Here is an 18,211-nt window from a genome sequence, read left to right as displayed (position 1 = left end):
GGCTGTCAGAGTAGTAGGCCTTAAGCTTCCTGCTTCGGTGAGTGTCCCCCACACCGCTGCTGGAATGTCAGGGGCAGGAACTTTTGACTCAGCAGTTGCACTTGTAAGAATTGATTCTAAGGGAATAACTGAGTGAGGACACTGCTCCTAGTGTTCAATGCAGCCTTGTTTCCAAAGGTTGGAAGATCGTGACTCTACATGACTATTGTTGGCGGGGCGGGGAGGGGGGTGGTGAGGAGGAGGGGATTGGTGAGGTGGGTGAATCCCAAGCACAAGCGTTGGCTGAGAGAATCCAGGTCTCAAGATGATGACACGGCTTGTTATTAACCTAGAAGGGCAGCTGAGTGGAAAAAAGCAGGTTCCAAAAGGCTCTAGTGTGATGTGCTTCTAAAAACTAGGTTTAAATGCCAAGTGCCTGGAAGGAATTACATGCCGGTTGTTATACCTGGTGAGAGAGGAGCGAAATTTATTGTCTTTATCCTTTTCTATGTCTTCTGAATTTGTTTGTTTTTGGTGGTTGGGGGGAGGTAATTAGGTTTGTTTATGTATTTAATGGAGGTACTGGGGACTGAACCCAGGGCCTCGTGCATGCTAGGAACGCGCTCTACCACTGAGCTATACCCTCCCCACCATATCATCTGAATTACTTGCATTGAATTTGTATTACTTTATAGTGAGAGGGAGGGAAAAACCCAAACCCAAGGCCATGGGGAAGGGGTGGATGGGGGTATGATTGGTCTTAGCACTGGGTGACGTAGGTTAAAGCCTGAGGGCTGCTGACCTGCGACACCCTTGGCCCCTTGGAGCCAGAGTCACCTCATCTGTGAATTGGAGTTGTGATTCTTCCCTTGGTGGCCTGGAGGACCAGAGAAGGTGCTCTAGGGGAGGAAAGGCTTCCTGCGTGCAGGGCTGGCGGGGACTGCCAGGGCCCCCTGGTGCAGATGCAGGGAAGGCTCTGACGAGATGCCCCCCGAGGCCGTGGTGTTTCTTTGTCAGAGACTGGCTCTGGGCACGGTGCCGGACGGAGGGCTCGTAAGGCCAGGATTACAGCAGGATGGACTTTGTAGTCACGGGAGCAACAGGGCTTGGCTCAGTAGCCGATCTGCTGGGGTGTGGAAATCAGTTCGTTGCCCTGTCTGAGCCCTGCTGTGTTAGGATGTATCTCCCCCTGGGATTTGCCTGGCATGTAATAGGTGCCAAATAGCTTTTTGAGTGAATGAATGTCAACAGATGGCCCCTTCATGGCTGTGTGACCTTGGGCAAGTTACTTAACGTCTCTGGGCCTCAGTCTCCTCATCCCAATGGTGGTACGTAGTAAGCCATCAATAAATGTCATTGCTGGAGGCATGCAGGTGAGGGCCGCAGCGAGGTGGGTACTCGCAGGAAGGACTTGTGTCCATCCTGGAGTGTCTTTCCTGCTTGTTTTGGTCTCTTAGCTGCTCTTCAATAATAATGACAGCAATAATAATAATGATGATGATGATGATGATGATGTGCCTACCCTGTGCCAGACCCCGATCTAAGCACTGTGCTTCCAGAAACTCACTGTCCTCAGCTCAGCTTTATGCGCTAGACACTGTCACCCGTTCTGCTGATAACAAAACTGAGGCACCGAGTTCAAGTCTCTTGTTCTTGAGAAGTTGCTCACCTGCTCTGCGGACATGGTCTGTTGTCATTCTTTGTGTGATGGGCTGTCCTGTCCATTGGAGGAGATTTAGCCCCGTGGATGTACTAGGCACCAGTAACAGCCTCCCACCGCCCCCAGTTGTGATAGCCAGACACTTCTCCAGACTTGCCAGTATTCCCTGGGGTGCAGAGTTGCCCCTGGTTGTGAACCACTGCCCTGGAGCAGTGCCATCGAAGTGAGGTCCTTGCCCTGCTGACACAGGACGTTGTCAGAGTTACAGAATCTTAGGCCCCATCCAGACCTGCTGACGCAGAATCTCTGGAGGGAGGGGGGCGGAGCCTGTCTTAACCAGCACTACCTGCTCATGCATATCTCACGCATATGCATTAGGCCATATTGAGGTCATTTGTGTACCTGTCTGGCCCCCGCCCCCCCCCCTTGGCCCCTGGAGGGAGGGGCCCAGCCCCGCACCTTGTGCCTCTGCATCTCTCGCAGTGCCTGCACACAGGGGTACAATGAATGTCGGGGTGAAAGGATCCAGTCTGTGGTTAGAGTCAGACACCCTGTGGGCTCATCACTGTCAGCCTGGTCATACGTGGTGTCCTGCAGACAGGCAGGTTCCCTTGCCCTAGTGCTCTGGAATTGCACCCGTACCCCCGCTGTCCAGAGGCAGGGCCAACCCTGGGCAGAACAGCAACTTTGGTAAAAGCACCGCCTGGAACCTCCTTCCTCTCCCCGAAGTCCCTCCCTCCCAGAGGTCTTAGCTTAGGAAATATGAGGGTTTTAAGAGTGGCCTTTCCCATCAAAATAGGATGATGTGTGTGGCTATGAACAAATGGCCATGATCTATTTAGTGGAAAAAAATTCTGGTGGGAAAAAATGATACAAAGCTTGTGTAGAGTATACAGTCAAAGAATTTGTGCATATAAGAGAAAAAAGGTCTAGAACAGAGATTGACAGCATGGTCCCAGACTAGAACTTCTTGTTACGAGTTAAGGTGAAGTACCTACAGAAATTGGAGAGTAAGACTTTGGAAACGTTTCCTTTTAGCAGTTTGGCGTTGCCCTAACGCCCAAGCAGCATTTCGCTTTCCCCGCTTACTTTTACTGTATTCTGCAGCAGTGCTGATTCTCATTGGTCGGGGGTGGGGCGGGGTTGGGGGGGACTCATTACCACATAGTTTGAGGAGCATGGCTCTAGAAAAATGTACCCTCAGGGGTTACTAGCGGTTACAGCTGGTTGCAAAGAATGCTGGTGACTTTTACTTTTTTCATTTCTCCATGTTTTCTGCATCCTTTACAATGGCCCTATTTGATCATTTTCCTCAGCAGGGCGTGAGGGTCGAGAATGAAGCACTATTATGAAAAGATGCCTTTGTGGGTCCAAGAAATAAATTTCTAGGGAAGGAATTTTAGGAACAATGAAGGCTGATGGGGAAAAAAACCTTCCAGATTGGTAGTCCCTGCCTTCACTGTGGATAAACCCTGATGTAGGTGGGTTTGCTTTGTGAATTGCTGTACTTCTAAGCTCTCACTCTGGTAATTCATGGAGGGATGAAAAGTGCTTTAAAAGGTATTTTAAGATTGTCTGCCCCCAGGAAATCCTCATTTATAAAATACAAAGCAGTCACCAAGATAGAATAGTGGGAAATGTTTCAAATATTAAGAATATTTAGATATTCAAATTTTGTTACTGTATGAATTTGAGGATCAGCATCCTTCCTACATGGATAAAGGCTTGTAGGCACATTCAGGCTCTGGTACAGCGTCATTCACTGCAGTCACTTAGCGAAATGATATTAGTGTGGGCTGTTGGCTAGAATATAGAAATAGCTCTCAATATTGAGGTGGAGTCTACTGCCTTGAAAAACATCAGATGTGTTTTCCTTTTAAGCTTTACAGACCCATGAGATAGTCCGTAAACCTTGCTGGTCCCTCAGCCAGAACTTGCTGTTCTAGTACAAGCAGGCTTTTCTGTAGGGACGTGACCGTACCCCCAGGTTTACGCAAGACGCTCCAGGGGTCCATAGAATCTTCAAATCCCCCTGTTGCCAGAGAGCTGTGGTCCCTGTGGGCTGTAGCCTTTAAATATCAAGCTGTTCTTTTTCCTTCCGAGCATTTGTTGCAGGGACCTTTAACATCGCGGTGTATTTGTGTGTGTTTGGGTTGGATGCATTAAATGTCTATTGAAACGTCATCCTCTGGCAGGCATCCCAGTTATCTGTGCCCGGCCCTCCTCTCTGAGAGTCGCTGGATCTGCCTATCGCCTGGTAGATGTTTGCAGCAGTAAAAACTGTATCAAAGACTGTATCCCTTTTATGCATCCTACCCAGGAATCTCAGGGTAATTTGAAAAGTGGCTCTCTGAGAGCTCAGAGAACCAGCCTCTTTCATTTCCTTAAAGAAAAGTGGATAAAATTTTTGTTCTATTCCTGCCTAATTTTTTTCCCCTTTGCTGTGTTTTGCTGGATTATCCAAGAGATACTCACGTTTGCTCTGACAGAAAGAAGCTGTCAGCAGGGAGGCCATGGGAGGAACATCCGCTGTTACAACCACAGCCAAGCCCACCTCATGTAAACGCGCACTGTTTGGCATCACACTCACCCGAAGCACGTGTACCTGGCCCTTGTGTTGCCCGCACTCAAAACAGATTCGAAGCCGGCAGATTGGATGGTCTTCTCCCTGGTTTTTGGCTTTTTTGGAAGAAGGCATGAAAGAGATGCCTTCCTTGGGGTGAGGGTAGAACTCAGCGGTGGAGCGCTTGCTTAGCATGCACGAGGTCCTGGGTTCAGTCCCCAGTACCTCCATTTAAAACGGCAGAAAAAGATTAAAATGGCAAATTTATTATTAAAAAAAAAAAAAGATGCCCTCCTCATTGTTCCACTTACTGTGTCTCCCAAAACCTCTTAGCTTCAAACCATTGCTTTATTTTGCCTATGAGGTGGGTCAGGAGTTTGGAGAGGGCTCCATGGGGCTGTTCTCTCGGGAGTCGTCGGGTGCAGCCACAGTCGGAGGTCGGCGGGGCTGCCTGAGGAGGCCCACTCCCAGGTCTGGCAGCTCTTGGCTGGGGGCTCCACTGGGGTCGTCAGCCCGGGTGTCTGCATCTGACCCCCGCCCCAGCAGGGTGGTCCAGGCACTCTGACCTCCTCGTGGCACCTGGCACCCCACTGTGGGCACCCCCAATGACTGGGTGGGAGCTGGGCAGCCTTGGGGGTCCCAAGCAACACCCCTCATCTGCTACTGATCCAAGCCGTCAGGAGCCCACCCAGATTCAAGAGGAGGGGCCCCGGACTCCGTCTCCTGCCAGGAGCAGTGCTGCAGCCCCATTTCAGAAGCGCCTCACTCTGCAGTGGTGATGCAGACAGAGACAGTGACTCATTCTGAGCCCCGCAGGAGGTCCGTTCGTTTACTTCACAAACAACCACCTGTCACAGTGCCTGGCTGGGTTGCTTTAATGGTTAACCAGCTGGCAGAGCAAGGACTTTGATCAGTGCTCCTGGTGACCCTTAAAAAAAGCCAGCAGCAGTTACAGCAAGATGGAGCAGTTTTTAGCGGCCCTGTGGGTCTTGCTGTAGGGAATTCTTTGCAGCTTTGCCCATTTCTTAAATGCTTTGAGAGGAAATTATACCGTGGCTTCAGTGTCTTGTTAGAGAAGATTAGTGAAGCCTAGAGCCCACCAGTATGGGAGCTCAGCAGACACTTTATAAATTCAGGGGGAAGGTTCTCAAGCCCCCTGGGCAGTGCTTGATGCACTGTTTTCTCCCCGCCACTGGTTTTGCTGGTGTCCCCGCTGCAGACACAGGGTCCTGGTATTGCATTGCATTTGCTGGAAACTGGATCTCCTCCCCTAGTTAGGACTCCTTAAAGCAAACCAAACTTTAACGCCGTGAAACATGGGATCAAAAAAGGCACAGGAATGCTTGTTTGGGAGCTGATAGAGACTTAAAAGCCTGGGCTTGAGCATTCAGGACGGCTGGATTTGAACGCGCCTTCTGCCTTTTCAGAAGCTGTGCAGCCTTGGCAAGGATTTTAGCTTTTCTGGATTTTTAATTTCCTTCTCTCTCAATTGGAAGGGCAAGGCAGGGGAGGGTGTAGCTCAGTGGTGGAGCACGTGCTTAGCATGCAGGAGTTCTTGGGTTCAATCCCCAGCGCCTCCATTAAAATAATTAAATAAGTAAAACCTAATGCTCCCAATCCCCAAAAAATCCTAACCAAGCAAACAAAATAAATAAAATCAGAAAGGCAAGACCTGTCTTGCAGGGCTGTTAAGGATGAAACAGGTGCTGTTTTTCAGGTCCCTGGCATGGTACCTGGCATCTAGAACATCCATTCAGCTTTGATCCTTGCCTTTCTAACCGCTTGCCGTTTACTGGGGGACACTTACGTGAAAGTCACTGCTACGTATTGGAAGCTGAGTCTCCGCTGAGCATTGCGTCAAGTGGCTCACGGGGTTTATCCCCGAGTTCTCGCGACAGCTCTGGAGAACGTTGATGAGAAGTGGGTGGGGGCACTGAAAGATCTGTTCTTGCTGGTCACACAGCCAGTGGGTCCAGGAGCCAAGGTTTGAATCCCAGAGACTGAGGCTGGAGCCCGTGCCCCGAAGCAGCTGGAAGATGTGTGTTGCTGGGGGTGGAGGATACGTATTCTGAAGTCCCCACTGAGGCTGGTGAGATGGAAGGATGCTGACTGAGGACTTGGGGGACCAGGTTTTCAGTCTGCATCCTGACGCTTACCCTTGGGAGAGGATTCAGTTACCTCCTCTGTGAAAGGGAGCCTCTGAGCTGCGTGGAGGGCAGAGGCTTTGCCAGCCCTAATGCCGCAAGACTGAGATTTGGATTGGAATCTTGCCGAAGGAGTCGTCACCCTCAGTCTTGATGCGGGGGCAGTACAAAGCTTTGGCCAATCCCCGCTGCAGTAACTTACGATTTTATTTTTATTGAAGCAGTGCTTGGACGTAGTTGAAGAAAAGCCTCTGAGACAATGAACGTCCTCCACCTCGTTCCTTCCCAGCCCCAGTTCTGTCTGCTTCTAGAAGCAGCCACTTGTCACGTTTATAGCCATTTCTTCTGGTGGATTCTCCGTGTCTCTTAATGTTTAGGGTGGGTTTTGAATTTGGTTCTTTTGCATTCTTGTCCTCCTCTCTTCCCGTTCTGTTGAGCAGGAAGTTTTTCCAAGGGGAGCAGGTCGGGCTTGCTGGGGGGCTGGGTACCATCCACAGAGGCTGCACTGTCCCATCCCAGGGGCTCCCCAGGGCTGGGCTCCGGGCTCCCTAAACTGCCCTGATTGTCAACTGCGGGTTCATTGTAAACTGGACCTTGTATTGCATAACAACATGCGGGTGGCTAGGCATTACCCCGATAAACATGCATATCAGTTGCATAATCTGTCTCAAATCTAATAGTTGCCAAATTTGGGAAAAAAGCGGGTCTTGAAGTTGAGGGAATACGTTAAGCCTCTCTGCATAAACATGGAAATGGTTCACTTGTGGTTGAACACAGTACAGTGCTGCGATGTCAGCCGTTCTGCCTCCTCTCGCACAAACAATCCGGTGGGTTTCAAACATGTGCTGGCCATGAAAGAAAAGGCAATGGGTCCCGTCAGCCTTCCTAGCTCTGTGTGTGTATGTGTGTGTGCATGTGAGCGTGTGTGTGCTGGGGGGCTGGTTACGTAACCCCTACCCCTTCCCTAGGGCCCCTGAGGACTGACTCTGGTGCCTGCAGATTAGAGGGCTGCGGGTTTTTCCTTCATGGTGCTCTGGACCTTGGGCTCTTAAATACCTTTTTTGTAATTGGTTAAATTCCATCCTGGTGGCTGCGGCCTGTGTAGCATCCACAAAAAAGACGAACTGAAAATGAGTCTTTTCCAGATTGGCAGACATTCTACGACATAACTGCTTTGTATCATTCGGAAGTGTCAGGCCACGGACGGCAGGGCTGTCCCAGGCTGAGGGGCCAGAGAGGGAGGCTGGCAGCTGGAGTCAGAGTCCGAGCCCTGGCCTGGGTGCTGGGCCAGGAAATGTATTTCTTTTCCTTTGCTGTACAAGCCTTTGGTGGGACGAGGGATGCCATTCAAATAAAGTCATAGAACAGATCATTAGCCTTGTGTCACTGGGAGTTCTCTGATTTGGATCATCGCACAATGGTTACGTAAGAGACCGTCCTCATCTGTAGGACACACACACTGAAGTCTCTCAGGGTGAAGGGACATCACGTCTGCATCTCACCCTCATGTTCTCCAAGTCTGAAGTTATTTTAAATGAGGAAATTTAAAGAAAAGAGCCTTCTCCTCATTCCTAGACCTGTCGACTGCCGTAAATCAGCCTCTGCATGGCTGGGGAACCTTGACCTTGGCCAGCGCTGCAGGAGGGGGTGCTGTGTGGTCCCATCCCGCAGGACGGCTGTGGAGGGGGGACTGAGTGCTCATCTGCTTGTTTGGAGACACCCTGCAGTCAAATCAGAGTTCTGAATCGGAGCCTTTCCGCCTGGGAGGAACGTGGTTCCCCCTAGTCCTAAAGCAGCTCGAAGACCCTTGTTCACCTCGGAAGAGGGAGGCTTGCAGCCGGAACCCAGCTGACCACCGTCTTCCCTGCTTTCCTTTCCTCCTCTCTCGGCGGAAAGGACCTCTGGTGGCTCAGACCCGGGTCAGATGGTGCAGCGCTGTGGGACGAGGAAGCATGGCTGGCTTTGTCCCCAAAGCTGTCACACTGCATAAGGTCTGCCCTGGGGTCTGCAGCTGGGCAGTGCTCACACGGGGCTTAGATTCCCCTGCACTTGGTCCCAGACCACACAAACAGTTTAAATAAAAGGCTGGATTTCCTGAAATGCTGAAGGACTCTTTTATGGGGGCCAAGGGAGCGGGAGGTGTTGTAGAGCCTTGAATGCAGGGACACCCAACGTCTTAGTTGGCCCTGACCATCTGGGTCACACCTGTTGTCACAGTGTCGTTCAGCACCATGTGTCTCCTCCCTCAGAGGCGCCCTGGCTGGGGTGGTCATTACCTGGCTGTGTAATTGCAGAGTTCATCTCAGGAACCCGCATCATCCCTCCCTTCTCGGTCTCTCTGCCTGTGTCCCTGTCTCTCCCTCCTCTGGCTTGCTCCGCTCGGTCCTCTGTGAGGGGGTCTTGTATCAGGAACAGGGTGGCTGGGGTGGGGTGGGGCAGGGGTATAGCTCAGGGGTAGAGCACGTGCTTAGCATGTAAGAGGTCCAGGGTTCAATCTCCAGTGCCTCTCTTAAAAAATAAATAAAAACCTTATTTCCTACTCCCCCCCTTCCCCCGCAAAAAACCATGGTGGCACAGTCCCCGCAGAAGGTGAATTCAGAAGGTGGATTCGGCAGCCATCCCAGGAGGCCTCTGCCACTGAAGTCGGGGCTGGAGGTGGGAAAGCGGGGAGGTGGGAGGGAGGGAGTTAGGCACTGGTCCCCACCCTGATTCTGAGTCTTTCAGCCTGGAGGCCCTGGTGTTTCCTCCCCTTTGTTTCATTTCCACACGTGTCTCCATCCCTTTGGAGCTGATTTGACCAGGCTCCCCTGGTTGGATGAGACTCACCGAGGGGGGGTGGGGCCTCGCGGTGCGGGGGGAGTGTCATGGTCCTTGTGGGGGGGGGTCCCAGCTCCCCGGAAGCTCCTGCCCTCCCCCATCTCCACCTCTGCTCCCCAGGCCCCGCTTCTGCCTCTGCTGCAGGATTCCCGGAGGTGAGATCAGATGGTCTGGTGCTCCTTCTCACGGGGCTGGGAGAGCCACCACCGTGGGCGCCCCGGGGGTGGAGGGGGTGGTGGGGCAGGGAGTCTGGCGCGATCCCTCCCCGTGGAGACTGGAGGGAAGTCCAGCGTCCGGGGGCTGGACCTGTGCTGTCTGGGATGGCAGCCCCAGCCCCAGCCCCAGCCCCATGGTGCATCTGTGTGATGCTTTATTAATAAAGAAATCCAGTTGGCTGCACTAACCACATTTCAGGCTTTTGTGTAGCCTCATGTGGCTAGTGGCCTCAGTGTTGGGCTACATGGATAGAGAACATCTCCGCTTGTAGAAAGTTCTACCAGACAGCACTGGGGACCAGGCTCCCTTTCCGCCAAGCACTGGTAAAGCGGTTGCTCTGTGTGTTTTAGTAGCTGCCGCAAGTGCTCCTAAGGAAGAAGTTGGATGGGTGAAAAGAAAACATGATCTGTAGCAACACGAAAAGCATTCCAGGTGCCTTAGACCAGGTCAGGAAGTTGGAATGTTTCTGGTGGTGCCTTTGTCTCGGAATTAGGGAACGTTCCTTCTCACAGAGACTTTACATCCATACTCTGGCCATTCTGCTGCCTCTGTTATAACTTTTGCCTTCTTCTGATTCTGTAGGTACTGTTTTCCCCACATTTTCCTTTACGTTGATTAACATTTTGACTTAAGTTTGTTTGAAAATGGGGCTTTGTGACTATAAGTGAAAAACCGTCAAAGGGAAATAACTTTGTTTAAAGCAGACTATTTTTTTTAAGTGTGTGTTTGTGTATGTGTGTGTGTGTGTATTTTTTTTTTTTTCTTTTGGTTAGTGGAGGTACTGGGGATTGAACCCAGGACCTTGCACATCCTAAGCACGTGTCTACCACTGAGCTGTACCCTCCCCTGCCCAAAGCAGATTTTTTATCGAAATGTATGGACGTGCCCAATTTCTCAGGACATAGCTTGGTGACTTTCAGAGCTACGCTGCTCTGTTTCCAGCTCATTTATTGTTTTGCTCATCAGATTTAAGCAGGTTCCCTTCTCCCAGAAAGGCTCTGAGCTTGACCAACTCCCCCTTCCTTAAAAAGGAGATGAGGAAACGTGAGCAAGAACTGGAGGTGCTCCGAAGGCTCATTGGCCCCAGAAGGAGGCTCTCCCCTTGGGAAAAATCAGAAGGAGTCAAGAAAGGCCGAGAAGGGAAGGATGCCTGCTTAGCTGTCGCTGAAAACATCCTGGGGTTTCCCCTGGGAGCAGGGCCTTTGCAGGGCACCCGAGGGGAAGGATGTGGTTGGTGCCATCCCGCTGGGTTCTCTTGGCACTCTTGTCCTCACTGAGCGCTTCAGAGAGCTTCTGTTTTCATGGGTCACCGCTGTAACACCTGCCATGTTTGAGATGAAAATAGAGTTGGTTTAAAACCTTTCATGGGTATTAAAAATGACAGTAATCAACCAATTACATGTCAACAGAAATAATATATCTTATCGAAAATAACTGTTTTCCCAAACCAAAAAAAAAAAAAAAAAAATCATGAGAAGAAAGCCGTTTTCAAGTTTTTGCAAGTCTCTTTGACATCTGGCTTTAATAAAAGAGCCGAAGTCTTGTGTGGGCTTCTGCATTCTGTCCTGTGGTGTCACATAGCAAGAAGTCTCTGGAAAACTCTACTGAATGCTTGTGAGGATAGAAGGTGAAAAAGGCAGGTTAAGTGGTTTTGGTCTTGCAGACTCCAAGGTCTCGGGGACCCCTTCTCCCCTGCTGGCTCCCGTCCCCCTGTTCCCTGGACCACACTTTGAGAACCACAGGTGGAGGGAAAGACAGCATGGGATGAAAGGACTAGATACATGCTCTGCACCCTGCCACTCCCATGCGACGACCTCAGGCCACTTGGGCACGGCTCCCCGGGACTGGGGACTGTCCCTCTTGCTGAGCCTGGGGAGTCTGTCTTACAGGGTCCTTGTGAGGCTCAGGCCATGCCTGTGACATCTTTCTATGAGTGGAAAGCAGTGTATTTATTTATTTATTGTTTAATAGCTTTTATTTTTTAGATTTTTTAAAGCTTTTTTGGGGAGGTAATTAGGTTTATTTATTTACTTGTTTATTTATTTATTTATTGTATATATATTTTTTTATTGAAGTATAATCAGTTTACAATGTTGTGTCAATTTCTGTTGCACAGCACAATGCTTCATTCATACATGAACATACATACATTTGTTTCCATATTCTCTTTCATCATAAGTTACTACAAGATATTGAATATAGTTCCCTGTGCTATATGGTATAAACTTGTTGTTTATCTATTTTATATACATTAGTGTTTGCAAATCTCGAACTCCCAATTTATCCCTTCCCACCCCCTCCCCACCTTGGTAACCATAAATTTGTTTTCAATGTCTGTGAGTCTGTTTCTGTTCTGTAAATAAGTTCCTTTGTCTTTTTTTTTTTTTTTTTTTTTTTTTTTTTTAGAGTCCACATATAAATGATACTTTTCTTTCTCTTTCTGGCTTACCTCACTTAGAATGACATTCTCCAGGTCCATCCGTGTTGCTGCAAATGGCATTATTTTATTATTTTTTATGGCTGAGTAGTATTCCATTGTATAAATATACCACAACTTCTTTAACCAGTCATCTGTCTACTTGTTTGTTTTTTATTTAATTTTTTGGGGGTTGGGGGATGGAACCCAGGACCTCATGCATGCTAAGCACACGCTCTACCCCTGAGCTCCACCCTCCCCAGGCAGTGTATTTATAAATGGCATCCAAGGATCTTTGGAAGTTTGGTGTCACCTTTAATTGGTAGGATAGTTATTTTAAAAAACTGACATCCCATCCTAACCTCATTTGGTTCTGGGGACGCCTCTGTGAAGGGGACAGGCCACCTTTCTCAGCTGACAGGCGAGGTAATTGAGGCTTAGGTGAGTGAACTGGCCAGGGAACTGGCTGGTCCCCCGTGTGGTGACCTGCCGTTTTCCAGGCACTGGCCGGTCCAGTGTAGCACGGCTTCTTGTCTGATTCAGGGCTGTATTTCTGACACACTGACAGAACACACGAACAGGGAGACTCTGCCATCCTCAGCGATTCTTTGCTTGAATAAGTTGCCCTCAGTCTGAGTCACCTAATGGATGGGACACAGTTTTTAGACTTGAAGATCTGCAGCCTCAGCCAGGCAGAGGGAGCCTTTAAGTGCTGATCTGAAAAAATCAGCTGGTGAACAGCCCCGGATGGTGCATGGCTTATTTTGTTTTTTGACTGGCGAGAGGTCTGCTTGTTCTCCCGAGATGGGTTTGTGCTTGTGAGCGCCTTCCCTCCGCGGGGCACATACTGCAGGGAGAACAGCTCTGTCTCCTCCCCGGACACTTCCGGAAGCAGCCCCCACTTTGATCTTGGGAGACACATTTGCTTATGATTGCTGGGGACAAAGAACCACGGTCCAGTCTTTTCTGGAACTAGGAAATAAGGCAAAAAGCACGAGTTTAGTGGCAAGCTGGCTTTCAGATGGATTGAGAGAAATGCTTAATGCAGGTGGGTTGAATTAAGCTCCCCAGACTCTGCTCCTTGTAAACATGGCTTTGTTGTCAGGGACAGCAATTGCCTGTATTTAATTACAGCGTTTTGTCACTGCATGGACTGTATGACGGGAGTCCAGTTCTGACTTGCTTAAACAAAACATAAAGCAACAGTGACAGTTTGGGGATGGCGGATTTTGTGTGTGTGTTGTTTTTGCTCTGGGGGAGCAGAGTACTGGGCTAGAGTGTAAAGCATGGCTGCGTCCAAAAGCTCAAAGTGTCTTGGGACTTCCTCCTTTGCTCCCTCCCTCCCTGCCTCTGGCAGGCTCTTACCTCATGGTGCCAAGGTGGCTCCCACCTGCTTATGCTTTCATCCCCTCCTCTCACCCATCTCAGTGGAAAAAGTTCCTCTTTCTAACAGTTTCAGAAAAGTCCCGGAACAAACTCTTACTGATTCTGATGGGTCACGTGCCCTCTCTCAACGACCACTGAGACTAGGAGTGACCACGTCTGATTGGCTAGGCATGGGACCAGTTCTGGGACTGGCGTGAGGCCCAGGAAAATCAGGGCTGTTAAGTTGGGCGGGCAGGAAAGATGGTTTGTGGGCTCCCACACCTCAGTAGTATGGAGAATTGTGACTCAAGTAGCGATGATCCCTTGTGGAGTGGTAAAAGAATGAGGCCCCCCTGTTCTATCAGGGGGCAGGCTGGCTCTGTGTTTAGCTTTTAACGCATGCTGGATGAAGAGACTTGGTTGGAAATCAGCCAGCTGTGCGTCATCGTCCCTGCAACACGGCCTCACTAATACAGGGAGGTGCTGATGTTGAATCAAGTCTCTTGGGTTCAGTACCCTTGGATGGTCACACGCATAACAGGCTAGGGGTCACGAACCTGCCCACCAGCCTCACCTGAGGACCCCAGTCTACTCTTTGGTAAAACCCAGATTTGATCCGGTCATGCCTCTGCTTAAAAATCCACCATGGAGTTTTACTACAGTTAAAAAAAAAGGGCAGAAAACAAAATAAACAGAAAAACTCCTCACTAGTATCCCATCCTCCCAACCCATCCCCATTTTTTTCTCCCCTAGAGGCAGTTTAATAGATTAGTTTAACATATTTTAGCTGATTATTTAGGCATTTATTTCTGTGGCTCTGAATAGTAGCTTTGTAATGGCTACTTTTTTTTTTTGAGTTCCCCAAATTTTAATGATTATTATCTTAGGGAGACTCTCGCACTTTTTTTTTTTATATTGAAATGGAGTTGATTTACAATATTGTGTTAGTTGCAGGTGTACAGCAAAGTAATTCAGTTATACATATACATATATATATGTTCTTTTGCAGATTCTTTTCCATTATGGTTTATTGCTGTGTGGCTACTTTTTTTGGTATGTAATTTTTTTAATTGAAGCATAGTTTACAATGTTGTGTCAATTTCTGGTGCACAGCATAATGTTTCAGTCATGCATGTACATACATATATTTGTTTTCATATTCTTTCTCATTATAGGTTACTACAAGATACTGAATATAGTTCCCTGTGTTGTTTATCTGTTTTATATATAGCAGTTAGTATCTGCAAATCTTGAACTCCAATTTATCCCTTCCCACCCCCTTCCCCCACTGATAACCATAAGTTTGTTTTCTATGTCTGTGAACCGTGTGACTACTTGATTATTTACTTTTCCTTCTTATCTGCCAACAACCCCGTGCGGAGGGTGGGGTTTCTGTGTCTTTCCTCCCTCCGTCCCCACCACGCACCCACTTTTCCCGTATCCTTTCCTCCCGGTAGGATCGCCTTCTGGTCAGCGTTGGGCAATGATGTTACTGCAGCTCGGAAAGTTCCATTCTCAGCCGAGCTGTCCAGGGAAGGATGGTTACCTCTCTTTTTCGTGGTACAACACTTCCTGCAGGCGTTTCTGACCACAGGCACCTGGGAAGTAAATTGAGACTTGCGTGGGAAACCCAGCCTGTCTCCCCCTTGCGCGTGGGATCAAGTTCAAACACCTCAATCTGTCACGTGTGCCATTCCTTCCTCCGGCCCCACCAGCCCTCCCGCCCTTTGCTCCTGCTGGTCCCTCTGTGTCGATGCCCCCTTCTCTGTCTGGTGAATCCCCCTCCCTTCAAGGCCTGACTTGGATGACACTTTCTTTGGAGGCCTTTCCAGTCGTGCGTCTGCTGCGCAGTGTGTATATTGAAGTCTTAGTACTGATCACTACACTGTGTTTATTTACTGCTTGGGTTTAGTTTAAATCTTGGCTCTACCATTTCCCAGCTCTCTGACCTTGGGCAAGTTACCACGTCTCTCTGTGCCTCAGTTCCCTCTTTGTAAAATGTAACAGCTATCGCACCCACCTGGTAAGGTTGGTTGGTGGAATGAGAGCATCTCTTAATGTCTGCCCCGTAGGAAACTGCATCCCCCTCTCAAGTAGGGGCTGTTGGTGGATTATAGTCACTGGTGCCCTGAATAGCTCCTGGGAAATCAAGTCTTCCGGGGCCTGGGCGGGGGACCGAGTGAGCGAAGCAGGCTGAGGGTGGCTCTGGCACTGGGTGTGGGGGCTGGAAGGGACGGTCTTCGAGGGGTGTCTTCTCCCCTTCTAGCCGGTGGTTGCCGGGTAGGAATGAGGACCCCATGTTCCCTGATCATCTGATCAAAGAAATGGTCTCAGGGAGGAGGCTGTAGCTCAGGGGTAGAGTGCATGCTTAGCATGCACAAGGTCCTGGGTTCAATCTCCAGTACTTCCATTAAATAAATAAACCTAATTACCTCCCCCCCCCCCCGCGGTGGGGAAAACACACAAAAAGTGGTTTCTTAACGAGAAATTTGAGAATCCACGTTTTAAAGAAACAGACAGATTTTCCTGATGTTTAGTACACAGCACACAGGCCAGAGGCACCCAGCCTACTGGCCCATAGGCCACCAGTTTGGGGCCAGATTCTTATTTCCCAGAGGAGCCCCTAAGCGATGGTGTGACCTGCCTTGGGTCACACACCGACCCTGGTTTTCCCACCTGTGGTCTGGATGTGGTGCTGCCTCCCCCGCCCCTCCAGCGCAGGGTGGTGGCAGTGAGGATTCAGTGGTGCGTGTGAGTGCACCTGCCATGCATCTGCCTACGCAGTGTAACAGCTCATTACCTCTGTCATGTCCGCTGCCCCTGCCCCAGAGCCACCCTGTTGGTGGTGTTTGATAGGATCATGGTCTCTTTTTATGCCAGAGGGGGAAAAAAATGGTGTGCATTTATTGAGCACCTATGGTGTTCCCCGGGAACTGTTAGGGGTTTCAGCTTGGTGTGAACCCTCCCTAAGAGAGGGAGACGAACCGTTTTAGAGGTCATAAGAATGATTTGTAAAGAAGATAGCTGATCGGGGCCTCACAGAAAGAGGTGTTGCCAGGGTTGGATCCCTCTCCCTGATAAAAGTACTGAGCTTTCAACAGCAGGCCCCCTCCCACATCCTGGAGGTCAGGTCCAGCAGCAGCTCAGTGGGCCTTGCTCGTCCCGGGGCGGCCCTCGTGCATCTTGGGCGCTTCCTCCGGTGGACGAACCCTGTTTTGTTTTGTCTGCCACCACTGAGGCCGTCACACGTGACGGGAGACCTGGCCGGAGAGGAGAAATGGCAGAAAAAATTCAGAGGATGCTCAGGGATGTGGGGAAGGCCCACGGCCTGCGTCAGCAGAGGGATGGGGCCCAGGAGCCGAGAAACTCCTGTACGGGACAGAGGCCGCCTCCTCACACGCTGGAGACCTGGCATTGCCAAACCCACCTAGAAAGCCCATGGCACCAGGTGATGTGGGGGATGGAATTAGAAGTGACTGGGAATATCTTGTAGTAACCTGTAATGAAAAAGAATATGAAGAATAACATATGTATGTGTGTGCATGACTGAAACATGATGCTGTGCACCAGAAATTGACACGGCATTGTAAACCAACTATACTTCAAGTGAAAAAAAATCAATAAAATAGTTCTGCTTTAGAAAAAGTTTGAAACCCTGAAAAAATAAGTGAAAGTAACAACAAAAGAGAAGTGACTGGGGGCCTTCCTCACCCCCGTGAGCCATCCCAACAGGCTCCTACAGCTTTACGCTTGGAAATAGTTTTCAGGGAGTTACGTGGGAGACAGGCCCTTGGCAGCCAGTGAAAGACACGTGTTTCCCCGGCAGGGTGGCTGTTAGCTCTTGGGGACGCCCCATGGCTGGTGATCTGATCATGCATTGTTCCTCCTCCTCTGAGAACCCATTTCCCGTCTCAGATGCACGCACACCTGCTGAGGTGTGGCTCTGTCAGGCCAGTGCCTGAGGGAAGAGGAGTAGAGGGGACATAGGGTGTGTGAAGCCCTGACCAGCCAGCCCTCCAATGTGTCCTCCTGGACCTGGAACTAGAGTTCTTTTTAAAAAATTTTTATTTTATGTTTTAGTTGAAGTATAGTTGATTTACAATGTTGTGTTAGTCTCTGGTGTATAGCACAGTAGTTCAGTTTTATATTTTATATATCTATATCTGTATCTATATATATATATCTATATCTTTTTTCATATTCTTTTCCATTATAGACTATTAGAAGATATTGAATACAGTTCCCTGTGCTGTACAGCAGGTCCTTGTTGTTTATCTAATTTATATATGGTAGTTTGTATCTCCTAATCCCAAACGCCTATAAATTTCTTCTTTTTAATTTTTTCCCCTCCTTGTGACACCCACCGGTCTGGTTTCTTGACTTTCACAACGTGGTTAAGGCTGGCATCATCCACCTGCCTGTTCTTCCAGCCCCAGTGGTCACTGAGGCCCAGGGCGCTGGTGGCTCTCTCCAGGAGGGACGGCCACCCTTCTGTCTAGCCATTCTCCACACTCCAGGCTCCCAGCTTCCTTCAGTTTCTCAAACACCATACCACTCCCTCCCTGCCCGGTGAACATCCCTCTGCTGCCTGCTCTGGGACTGTTTCCTCAGGCTCCTGAGCACATGGTACCCCTGGGAGTTTTCCAGGAGTCTCCCTCTGCCCGCCCTGCTTGCCTTCCCTGGCCTGCTGAGGTTCTCTGCCCCGGGTTCCCTGGCACCTGTGCCATTCCCATCCTGGCACAGGCTCTCCTGGAATGGGCTGTCACTGCGGCCTCACCCACTGGACCCCACATGTCCTCAGGCAGGGACCAAGCCCAAGGCCCAGCACAGGGTCTGGCATGCGAGAAATCTGCCCCCAGTGTTTAACGTCGACCACGTTGCATGGCTGAGGACTTCACGGGAGTGTAGCGCCTGTTGCCCTCATTATGGACTGAAACTGCCAGGGGCGGCTGGGCTGGACATCTTCCCCTGAGGATCCTGGACAGAGCCTTTTCCTCTAACCTGCACTGTCCAATATATCAATCACTGGCACACTTATTGTTTACCTTTAA

At 49.7% G+C, this 18,211-nt stretch overlaps 1 protein-coding gene and 1 long non-coding RNA gene across 2 annotated transcripts in view; one reads left to right on the top strand and one right to left on the bottom strand.

Annotated features, from left to right (window-relative positions):
* SH3BP5 (SH3 domain binding protein 5) overlaps positions 1 to 18,211 on the top strand; it is a 65,530-nt gene that overhangs the window by 8,251 nt on the left and 39,068 nt on the right. The window lies entirely within an intron of this gene.
* LOC116157547 (uncharacterized) lies at positions 10,260 to 13,339 on the bottom strand. Its single transcript, XR_004141725.2, has 4 exons — positions 13,161 to 13,339; positions 12,158 to 12,767; positions 11,829 to 11,866; positions 10,260 to 10,700 (listed from the first exon to the last, which is right to left on the bottom strand). It is a non-coding gene; the product is annotated as an uncharacterized LOC116157547 (long non-coding RNA).

This window comes from Camelus dromedarius, chromosome 2, assembly GCF_036321535.1.
Source record: "Camelus dromedarius isolate mCamDro1 chromosome 2, mCamDro1.pat, whole genome shotgun sequence".
In the NCBI taxonomy this organism is placed as follows: domain Eukaryota; kingdom Metazoa; phylum Chordata; class Mammalia; order Artiodactyla; family Camelidae; genus Camelus; species Camelus dromedarius.
This window is presented reverse-complemented; position numbering and strand designations above follow the sequence as displayed.